Raw genomic sequence first — 12,440 nt, 5'->3', positions numbered from 1 at the left:
GCCCAGATTTCAATAAATATTATATACAATTTAATTTTTATATATTTTAGTTTAATCTTAAGAATGGCTCTTAGAAGCTTTAATGTTTTTGAATTTAACTATCACCTGAGCCTTCCCTTTGTTAAAGATATTTATCAAATCCTAACACACATGGTGTATATCTTCCTGAGTATCATTCTGGTTTCTGATTCAATCTAACTCAACAGACATATATGGAGGGTCCACTACGTGCTAGCACTGGCTTATTCATAGGAGATAAACGAGACACAGTCTCTCTGCCTTTAACAACTAATATGTAAAATGTGAAAATGTAGCCTAAGACCATAGCATAGTAAACCTGAGTTCACCTTTCCCCACTGAATTATGTTGGTACCTTCGCTGAAAATCAATTGACTATATATGTGTAGTCTATTTTTGGACCACATTCTATTCCATGGATGTAGTTGTCTATACTTACCCCTAACACCACATTTCCTGTTTACTGTAGCTATATAATGAGTCTTAATATCAGGTCATATATGCCCTCCAACTTTGCTCTTCTTTTTCAAGATTGTTTTGGCTATCTTAGGACCTTTGCTTTTCAATGCAGATTTAAGAATCAGCTTATTTCAGGGCACGTGGGTGGCTCAGTTAAGCTTCTGGCTCTTGATTTCAGGTCATGAATTCATAGTTTGTGGGCTCAAGTCCTGCATTGGTCTCCATGCTGACAGCGTGGAACCTGCTTGGGATTCTCTCTCTCTCTTTCTCTCTCTGCCCCTCCCCTGCTTGAGCTCTCTCTCTCTCTCTCTCTCTCTCTCTCTCTCTCAAAATAAATAAACTTAAAAAGAATCAGCTTACTTCTACAAAAACAATCAGTATCTTTCTACAAGAAATCGGATGGGATTTTGATTGGGCTTGAGTTGAATCTACAAATCAATTTGTAGATAATCAGTATCTTAACAATATTGCATCTTTTGATCTTTTAACATGATACATCATACCATTTATTTAGCTTTTCTTTAACTGGTCTCAGCATTGTTTTTCAGTTTTTAGTGTCTTGAGCAACTTTAGTTAAATTTACTCATAGGTATTTTACGTATCTTAGGTTATTGTATAGTATTTTTAAAAATTTCATTTCCCAATTGTTGGCTGCTAGAATGCAAAAATACAACTGAGTTTTTATATATTGAACTTTATACCTCGATACTTTGTTAATTTCCTTATTAGTTTTTTTTGTAGATTTCTTAAAATTTTCTTTATAGGCAATAATAATGACATCCTTAAATGCAGTTTAACTTCTTTCTTTCCAAAGGTTAGGAATCCTAGGTTAGTGCAATGTAGAATTGCAGTCCTTGCATTGCTCTGATCTTAGGGAAACTGCATTCAACATTTTATTATTAAATATGATATTAACTGTAGGGCAGATTTTTCATATGCTTATTGGGAAATTCTCTTATATTCCTAGTTTTCTGGGAGTTTTTATTATTTTGCCAAGTGATTTTGTTTCACTAATTGAGATGACCATATTGCTTTTCTCTTTTGTTTTGTTAACACAGAAAATTACATTAATTGGTTTTTAAATGTTAAGCCAACGTTGCATTCCTGGGAAAAAGCACACTTGGTCATAGTGTACTATCTTTTTTATATATTGCTTACTTTAATGCGCTAATACTTTGTTGAAGATTTTGCTTCTTTATTCATGAGCAGTATTGTTTTGCTTCTAATCTTTTTCTTCGTTATAGGTCACATTTGATTGCTTCTTGTGTGGATTTATTTTACACAACAAAACATAAACTGTGGTGGTTGTTTTTTTGCTAACAGTACCAAAGAAAACAAATCTTCCTCTTGGGAGAAATACAGGACTTGGATTCAAAGATTTTTCATAATATATGTATAGACATGTATGTGTTCAGACTTGGAAGTTTCTGAAAACTCTTTTTTCTTGTTAGACTTTACTTTTCAGTGAAAGTTTTATGTACTTATAAGTAGGCTGAAAGAAGTATACATAGAATTCAGATCTAAGTTTAAGAAATGTATAACCATAAGAGTAGGTCTAAAGAAATTATTTTAAGCCACTGAGTTAAGATCTTCCTAATACACAGTAAAACACATTGTCTGATGATGATTAACATTGTAAAGTATTGTGAAGTAGTTCTACTTAGAAAAAATTGATAAAAAGACACAGTACAATTTAGTTGTTATAAAATTATGCCTAAAATTTCTAATGTCTGTGTTGCTTAAAGCATATTACACTCACTTAAAAGTAGTTAAGTGAATATGTTAGTGTTTTATGATAACTGATAATAATAATAATAATAATAAATTAGTTCTTTGATCATAATCTTAGTGTTTTTAAATATTCACAAAGAACAATGCAAATGGAAATTAAACATTTTAAAATGTTCCATTGCCCAATTGTCAGTTTTACAAATGAAAACAATGAGATTAGTCCAATCTTTGTGGACAGCAATATATTAAGAATTACAAAAATATTCATACTCTTTGACCCCAATAATTCCACTTCTAAGAAAATATGCCAATTAAATAATCATGGTTGTTTATAAAGATTTATATAGAAGAAGTATTCACTATAGTATTATTTATAATAGTCATAAACAAATGGAAACAATCCATAGGGACAATAGTTTGGGAATTAAAAAGAAATATGTCAAATTCATAAGAACACAATGTAGCCATTAAAATAATGTCTTTAAAGAATATGTAATGGTATGAGGTAATGTCTGTAATGTCATGCTAAGGAAAAAGAATACAAAAGTTCACATACTACATAATGTGATCTTTGGCTTAAAAAATCCTATATATCTGTGCAGTTAAGAAATTATGAAATGAAATTTAACAGTGGTTGTTTCTGTTTTTTTTTCTTAAACCTTACTGCATTTTTAAAATTTCTTCATTAGTATAAATTTCTTTTAAAATCAGAAATACACATCCTCAAAGGCAAGGGAATTAAAAGCAAAAATGAACTACTGGGACCTTATGAAGATAGAAAGCTTCTGCACAGCAAAGGAAACAACCAACAAAACTAAAAGGCAACCAACGGAATGGGAAAAGATATTTGTAAATGACATATCGGACTAAGGGCTAGTATCCAAAATCTATAAAGAGCTCACCAAACTCCACACCCAGAAAACAAACAATCCAGTGAAGAAATGGGCAGAAAACATGAATAGACACTTCTCTAAAGAAGACATCCAGATGGCCAACAGGCACATGAAAAGATGCTCAACGTTGCTCTTCATCAGGGAAATACAAATCAAAACCACACTCAGATATCACCTCACGCCAGTCAGAGTGGCCAAAATGAACAAATCAGGAGACTATAGATGCTGGAGAGGATGTGGAGAAACAGGAACCCTCTTGCACTGTTGGTGGGAATGCAAATTGGTGCAGCCACTCTGGAAAACAGTGTGGAGGTTCCTCAAAAAATTAAAAATAGACATACCCTATGACCCAGCAATAGCACTGCTAGGAATTTACCCAAGGGATACAGGAGTACTGATGCATAGGGCCACTTGTACCCCAATGTTTATAGCAGCACTCTCAACAATAGCCAAATGATGGAAAGAGCCTAAATGTCTATCAACTGATGAATGGATAAAGAAATTGTGGTTTATATATACAATGGAGTACTATGTGGCAATGAGAAAGAATGAAATATGGCCCTCTGTAGCAACGTGGATGGAACTGGAGAGTGTGATGCTAAGTGAAATAAGCCATACAGAGAAAGACAGATACCATATGGTTTCACTCTTATGTGGATCCTGAGAAACTGAACAGGAACCCATGGGGGAGGGGAAGGAAAAAAAAAAAAAAGAGGTTAGAGTGGAAGAGAGCCAAAGCATAAGAGACTCTTAAAAACTGAGAACAAACTGAGGGTTGGTGGGGGGTGGGAGGGAGGGGAGGGTGGGTGATGGGTATTGAGGAGGGCACCTTTTGGGATGAGCACTGGGTGTTGTATGGAAACCAATTTGACAATAAACTTCATATATTGAAAAAAAAAATAAAATCAGAAATACAAAATCCCTAATTATCTTTAGAAAGCTGCATAGCCACTTTACTAAATTTAACCTGTACTTTACATATTCTATCACTAATAATTCAGTGAAGACCATGAGAAAGGCTTGTTTGTCTGAGTGCCTATTGTGTCCGGTGTCTGTTTCAGGCACCAGAACAAGAATGGTGATCAAAGACAGATGTGGCCCCCATCTTTCCAGAACTTGCAGGATATTAGGAAGACATATAAATCACACCAGGACACAGACAAATGTAGAATTACAACGATGGTAAGTGTTATGAAAGAAAAGTACATAGCATTCTGCAATCTGTAATTGGTATATTTGATGTAGGGACAGCAAGGAGTAACTCCCCAAGAGATAGATCCTGTGAGCTCATCAGGTAAGAAGGCAGGAAAGTGCACTCCAGGCAGAGACAGCATTTAAGGCAGGAGAAAGCCCTGTGTGCCAGTTATCAAGTTATTTTCTCTTGGCTCAAATCCACCCTTCTTTGCCTTACTTTGGGATACAGGAGCTGGCCCCTGCAAATGATTCTCTTTTGCCAGCTCACAGAATGTTAGCTTTATCAGTGGAGGGCAATAAAGTGACCACGCAGGGCTAAGAGGACAGGAATACACTTCTCTTCTAGTTCCGGTTCTTTGTTGTTATGCTTATTCATCACAGGAGGTGGGGGCCAAGCAGAAGGGCTCCAGCTGCAGTCATGCCATGGTCCCTGGATCCCCCGCACTGGCAGTGGCTTCAAGCAGTTCCAGTCTATCTACACCCTCTGGCAATGGTAAAGTTCTTCTACAGAACAGCTCAGTCCATGCCCTGTGACAGTTTTTGTTTGTCTGTTTGTTTGGTTTTTAGTGTAGTTGTTTTGCTGCCACAAGGTTGCATGTTCCACATGCTTTCAATGAGGTCACAATCTCAATCGTGGATTGGAGGGCTCTCTTTATTGTCCAGCCTTTCTAGAGACAGTAACTACTCTCCTGCCATGTCTAGAACCCTTAGAATCCTCATTTATTCCTTTCAGTAGCTAATCACCTCTTCGTGTTTCTAGTGTTTTAGTTAGTAATTCCCTGTATTACATTCCTCCCATTCAAATAAACTGTGTGGTTTTGGTCTCTGGACTTGAACCTGACTGGACACACACAAGTCTATATGAGGGACTGAGAGGGGACCAGGAGGGTTGGAGTAGAGACAGCAAGAAGGAGCAGGCCATTCAGTGAGCTTGGAGCATCACTTAGGGGCCAGACCACGCTGGGCCTGTAGGCCATGGTAAGACTTTTGGTTCTTATCTTAAGAGTTCAGATTTGTGTTTTGAAAAGATTTCAGGATATAGAATGACTTAGAGGGGAACAATCTAAAAGCTAGGACATTAATTGGTGGACTCATACAGCAACATAGGCAAGAGAGGATGATGGCTTTGGTGGGGAGGCACAGGTAGAGACTGTGAGAAATAGATGGGTTCTAGGAACATTTGGAAAAGAAAATCGACAGGACTTGATGGATTGGATGAGGAGACGATGTCAGGACTGATGTCTAGATTCCTGGCTTTCACATTGGATAGATAGTTCACTAAGATCAGGAACACTAAAAGAAAGCTAAGACTGGAAGGGAGATCATGAGTTTGCTTTAAGCATATTGTCGAAGTGCTTTGAACTGTTGAAGTGAAAGTATCAAGTAAGAGTCTGGAACACAGAGAGGAGCCTGGCCTGGGAAGAGGAATTTGTGAGCCAGCTTACATAATTAAAACCTGGGCATGGTTGAAATGATCTAAGAAGACAGTACTGGGTCTTATAGGAGAAAGGACTTGGAACAAACCAAGTCTTGACAAGCTGTACCAATTAACAGCCTACGTAGAGAAGAATGACCCTCAAAGGAAAAAATGGAGCAATGAAGATGGAGGGGAAATCAGGAGGGTGTCATGTCAGAGGAACTGAAAAGAAAAAATAGAGTCCTTAAGGATCGTGTGATCAACAGCACTGAATGTTACAGACAGAAAAAGATAAAGTACAGATTGGAAAATGCGTGCTAAATTTAATCCACTGAGGCCATTGATAATCATCGTGGGAGCAATTTCTTTGGAGTGATGGGGCTGTAAGCCATACTGAATAAGATGATAAGTGAGAGACAGAGGTGAAGAGATGACGGTGAGTAAAGATAATTCTTTTAGATGTTACAGAGTAACGGTCTAGTGATAAAGCCCCAAGAAAACTCTCTTCACATTACAGTGACAACGCACCTGGATTTGCATGGTCCGTCATTCTTCTGTCACTGCATGACAGGATAATTAACAGAGAGTCAGAGGAACCAACAACTTTGAAACAGAGACCCAAACAGACAGGCTTATTTCAAAGACATAATGTCTGTTGGTTCTGCCTCTTTGTAAGTTCTTTATCAAAGACAGATAGACTTTATTATTTCAAGTCCTATTAAACTTGATCAGATCGGTGGGCATAAAGCTGGTAACTTTCAGATTGGAAGCAGACCTTTTAGTTTTATTTACATTACCTTTCAAGGTCTCATTTGTTACTAATACCTTTACAGGTTTATTTATATTAAAAGATAATAGATAAGAAAGTCAATGAATTAAGCTGACCAATGACACAAGGTGGACAATTTGCCTTAATTTGTTTCACTGACTTATTTCACTGCAAAACAGAGTCAATTCTCATTATATTTTGATAGAACCATTTAAATCTTTGTTCAAAAATTTAAAAAACAATTTTTTTTGGAAGGCCTTTTGTTCTTTGCAAGGAGTGCATTCCATTTAATTAAGTCTCTTTGTTACTGAAATCGCCATAACAAGGTATGGGTGGGAAGTTATGAAGATATCAGCTCTTCAGAGAGAGTAGTTTTGTGTTTTTGCTTCAGGGTTGCAGCAAAAGTAGTTTTCAAATGAGAAGGAGAAGGGAGAGGCTGTGGATTTCACTCTACCCAGGTGACAGAAAAATACCCGAGGGGTTGTGTGTTTCCTATGCCCTCCTGTCACTACACCCCATGTCTGTGTCTGTCTCTTTCTGCTTTGTCACACCCAGAGAAAGGAAGCAGAGGTCTTGGTCATGGAAAATGCAGTTGAAGGCCTCCCCTAACGTTCCCCAAACAGTTCTGACATGGTGCTGCTGAGGGTGTGAAACTGAGGGTGTGACTGCACAGCGCACAACCATGAACAGGAGCTAACACTGAGTATTTAGATGCTAAAATAATCATTAATGAGGAGTGAGAATAGCAATTACTGTGCTTCAAATGTAAACTTTCAAAATGCAAGTTCATAGGACACTACTTAGTATTGGCTACCTAGATTAAGAAAGTATTGTATCTTTAATTTTAAAAAAGAGTAAAAATCCCATGGTTATGGCTCTGCAAGGGTTTCAGCTAAAGTCCTTAATTAAGGTTTAAATAAAACATTGGCTGCTCGGACCACTGTAACCTGGTGTGAGAGAACCTGCTCTGAGGCCTCTGGGTCTCAGCTCCCATGTCTCCTCTTCAATCACTCACGGGACATGACAGCCTTATTTCAGGTTGCTACACACGTGATCTTGACCCCTGCCCTGATCTCTCTCCTACTCACTGCCTTCGCAACACTTGCTATCATCTAGAATTCTCATGGTAACTTAGCTGTATTCTGATTTATTATGCATCTCTTCACCTCACCTTCCAAAACGTATGCAAACTTCATGAGGGCAGAAGTTTTGCTGTCTTGTTTGCTTCGTCTAGAATTCCTGGCTCATGTCAGGATGCTTAAAAATGTTTACTAGACACATAAATGATCTGAGGGTTGACTCTGTGCTGGATGCTGTGCTAATCACTTTAGACACCTCACTTACTGCATACCACAGTCTTGTTAAGTGGAGTCATATTTTCTATTTTGCAGGTGAGGACACGGAGACACAGAGTGGCTAACTTGTCCCGGGTCACACACCTAGTAAGCGATGAGGCCAAGACTTGAATCCAAACACCTCTAACGCTAAAGCCTGGTTCTTAGCTACAATATTATATTGCTTCCATTGGAGGGCTGGCACTGCCGAATCCTGGAATATACACATTTGGCTTTACTATTAAAGTTCCAGGCAAGCTGCTTTCATCTTGTTGATCTTTTCTAATCCTCTGGTCCAATATAGGGGCTTAGAGAAGCAGGGGAGATAATCTTGAGGCTAGGACTGACAGTAGCATTAAAAAAATCTGCTTGGAAATCCTATAGGAAACCGCATACCATAAAAATACTGTGAAACAGTTTGGTGAGGTGTGTGTGTGTGTGGTGGTGTGGGGTGTTAACAAGACGCACAAATGAGGGACAAGCAGCGAACATTCTAAAATAACGGGATCCTTTCTCTCATGTTTGGTTCCGCTCACTTTGAGAATGAGAAAGCAGTTCTGTGCCAGTGCCATGCCCAAATAGACAATGTGTATTGTCAAGGCAAAATGACTGGGCTGCTCCTGTTCTGTGATACAGAGCAGATTGTGAAGTCCGGTTTGTGCAGGTCAGTGAACACAGCATGGAGCTTTCTGTTTGAGACAGGTAACGAATAACACAAGAGCTGGCTTCCCAGGATGCTTCACAAGACCAGGGGACATAAAGGAAGCCTGCTGGCGGTCAGGGGAGCTGGAGCCAAGAAAAGCCCCGCCTCAAAGTTTCTCTCAATGGAGTCAGTTGGTGGCCTGTAATCTGGCTCCTTTCCTATTCAGTGGGAATTGTGTCCAGTGAGAGAAAGCCACATAGGAATTTGAATTCTTATTCTGACCTATCCGGTGATAACCACCTAAACATTTCAGTAATACACGCCTTAAGAAAAGTAGAGCAGGAAGAATATTTAGGAAAATTGAACCCTAAAGTCATAATGTGCTTTAGACATTTAGATGGACTTTAGGAATAAAAATGATCCTTGGCATTACTTTTGGTAAAAATAAATCTTAATCTATTCCTTGTCTGACTTTGTACTTGGACACAGAATGATCATGATTGGATTATGTAAAAGATCTAATTTGAGCTGTTATTAAAAATTCTGAAATACAGAAAAAAAAAAAAAAAAACTACTCCAAGGCTTAAAGAAGTAATTTTGTACTAAGTTTAAATCAAACTCCCAAACTTCTAAGCTACATGCTGACAGGCAGCATTGTCCCACTCGACAGTGCTATATTTACAGCCTGCAATGATGATGCGTTTGGTGGTTATTTTTCACGTAGGAAGTCACACTAACACCCCTGAACCACCTGCATATATCTTAAAGCTAACTTCTCCCCTACCAGAAAGTGATTCTGTTTAAAATTTTTGAAAAAGAGAAATCTTGAATGTCAAGGTGTTATAAAAAGATAAAATGTGTGTTCCACATGTTCACAGCCTGCTGCCCAGCTGGGCATTCAGGGCAAGCTTTCTTGAGCCAGTTTCATTATTGGAAAGATTGATAAATGCTCCACTGCAAGCAGACTGGAGATTTCTTTTACACTCATACTTTGAACCCACTCAAGTACAGAATATCATTACATGGCTTTTTTAGGATTACCTTTTCCTAATTTTTCAATTATACATCATTTAGGAGTTATGGAGCCCACGGTTTCAGCAGAGACTCTCTGAATGCATGCATTAAATTACAGGCTTTTGCAAACTAAAAAGAGTTACCCCAGGGGTGCGGGTTATCTTCTCAACCTGAGGGGCTCTAGCTTCCTCGGCAATAAAGTGAGGAGATGGGGTTCAAGGATCACTGCCATCCTTTCCAGTGCCAAGGCTCTACATTCAAAATGGGGTACAGAATGTCCAAGACCTAACACTCATCTGTGAAATACCTGTTAGGGGTCTCGGGGTTTCCAATGGATTGGATGAGCATTTCAAGGCCATTTCACAGTTTTGGCACCACGTTCCTGATGAACTTTCATTATCTTTGGGAAGGAAAACCTAACTAGTGACAAACTCATTTTTAAATTTATGAGTGAGCTGCTGCTGATGTTAATGGTCAACCAGGAGGATTACCTTCCTTTTGCAAAATCATCTAATAATCTTCCATGATCATCATTCAGTCCTTAACAGGAAAACTTACGTGAAGTATAGATTTGAAGTGAACCAGTAACATTAACAAATAATACTGACATACTTCAATGCCTTCATGCTAAACTTACAAAACTGAAAGGATATTGGGATGGCTCTTTGTGCAATGAAGGATTCTTCACACAAAGTTTCATGTTAGAGTTTACAAAAACCTCCTTGTACAGAGAACTCCTCCAGTGGGTACTTAACTTTCAAGGCAGCTATCCACTGTGAAGTGAAGCGCTTCAATATTGAATTTGCTCTAATGTCATATACTTGATAGAGTTACCGAAATTGTTTTAGAAAGAAGGTATAAATTATAAGTAAATGAACAAATATACGTGCTAGGCTTTTAGTCTGTGATTGATATCAAAACAGCAACTTGAGTAATTAGATTTTGAAAGTAATTCGTGTGAAAGCAATAACAAGCAAAGTTGGGAATCTGCCACTCAATTATTTAATTTCTTTCCCCTGCCCTTACTATAAATCAAAACATTCTCAAAACTGTAGGCGTAGTAAAAACTGAATTAAAAAATTCCTGGAAAATTTAGATTCTAAAGGGAAATAGGCTATTTTTTTTTTAATTTTTAAGTTTATTTATTTTGAGAGAGAGAGTCAACACAAGTAGGGTAGGGACAGAGAGAGGGAGACAGAGAATCTCAAGCAGGCTCCACACCATCAACATGGAGCCTGACATGGGGCTCGAACTCATGAAACTGTGAGATCATGACCTGAGCCGAAATCAAGAGTTGGACACTTTATCAACTGAGCCACCCAGGCGCCCCTGTTGGGTTGGTTTTAAGGAAGCATTGCACAGTAAGGATGATCTGAATTATGACACTCACTATTAAGAGAGTTGGTAGGTAATGTGTTTATGGAAGAAAAAAAAATTAGTGCTTTGTGAGCAAGTTGCAAACTCACTAGTGTGCTGTGTAGCATGTCAGTTATTTAATGTATTGCTTCCTCAGTGGAGCCCTGATTTGGGACATGTCACCAGGAGATGTTCTGTTTGCATCATCTTCTATTGGACTGAATTGTTCCTAGGCAGGGCCTGTCTTACTCAGAGACTGCAGACATACAAGAGTATGGAGTCAAGTTTTCTCCACTTCTTTTCAACCTTCCAAATCCCCTCTCCTCATTCAAATTTATGGGTCCTTCAATAACTACTACTCCCACAAAACTTCCCCGGATCACTCAGTTGGATGTAGCACCTGTCTTCCCTAAACTGTAAACCCAGCCTTCTCTTCAAGAATAAATAATAGGATGTGATTCCCTCAGGGCCTCAACCATACCATACCCTTCTCTGAATTTACTGTGGCCTGAGAGCACAGTGCTTTGCGTGTAGGAAGAATTTAAAGAGTCACTGAGTCAATAAAAGCAGGATTTTGTAACTAGAAGGACTTCAGGAATTATCTGGTCCTCACTGGGAGAATCTACCACCGCTTTGAAGGCATTTTGAAAAACTGATGGGGCATTTTTAAAATTTGTGTGTGGGAGAGTGGCCTACACCTATAGCCAGGTGACTTACAATCACAGGCATCCTGCACAACAAAGAATCATCCTGTGTCCTGAACTTTCTCATGTCCTGTTGGACGCTTTACATATAAACACAAGTATTTTTTAATATAATTTTCCTACAGATTTCCAGGATTTACTTGGATTTCTGGGATTTAATACTGGGTAAATTAAGAAAAGATTGTATTTTATGGTGTTCGGAACCAATCAAAAGTTTTGCACCATTTGGGAAAATCACATGGCCAACGACACCTGTAGTCACGGTATCTAACAACTAGCACCCCTGCATCAGCCTGCATTTGTAGTAGCTGTTTTCCTAGCGATGCTGTGTCTATATACAAACATTCTCATTCAGCTCTTACATCACAGGTGAAATACAAAAAAAACCACTGTCTACAATATCTTGTTGGCCACTGTTCTCTTTTAAGTGCAAAGCGATTCATTATAAGTGGGTGTGTATATCAGACCATTTTATCAGGTTTTCTATTTTTTAGTGGTTCCTGATTTCTCACATTTTTTGCTTTATTGAAATCCTGTTTCTAGATAGATTATATAGATTATATTATCTATGAATTTTATTTTAGGATTTGTTATCAAATGGAGCATTCAGTAAGACGGTATTGAGGGCCACTGATCTAGTACATCGTAGTACAGTTTCCTTATTTTACAGAAAGGAAATGGGACACTAGAGATGAAATGATACACCCAACGTCATACACTTGATTAAAAAGTAGCCTTTGGTGGACTGATTAAGATATAGCTATAGCACAAATAATTAATATTCCAGATTCTAACACCCTGGAAGGTTAGGTTCTGTCACATAATATAAAATAACAAAAGTTAAAATAATTTGATCTACCCTTTAATAACATTTGCTCTTGTCATCAATTATTTCTCCCTTATCCCAG

The 12,440-nt window shown here is 38.1% G+C and overlaps 1 protein-coding gene across 6 annotated transcripts in view; it reads right to left on the bottom strand.

Moving 5' to 3' along the window:
* Positions 1–12,440, bottom strand: part of SPATS2L (spermatogenesis associated serine rich 2 like) — a 172,895-nt gene that overhangs the window by 41,204 nt on the left and 119,251 nt on the right. The gene's annotated exons all lie outside the window — the stretch shown is intronic.

This window comes from Prionailurus bengalensis, chromosome C1 (genome assembly GCF_016509475.1).
Source record: "Prionailurus bengalensis isolate Pbe53 chromosome C1, Fcat_Pben_1.1_paternal_pri, whole genome shotgun sequence".
NCBI lineage: Eukaryota > Metazoa > Chordata > Mammalia > Carnivora > Felidae > Prionailurus > Prionailurus bengalensis.
Note: the sequence above shows the minus strand (reverse complement) of the source record. Positions and strands in the feature narration are given on the sequence as shown.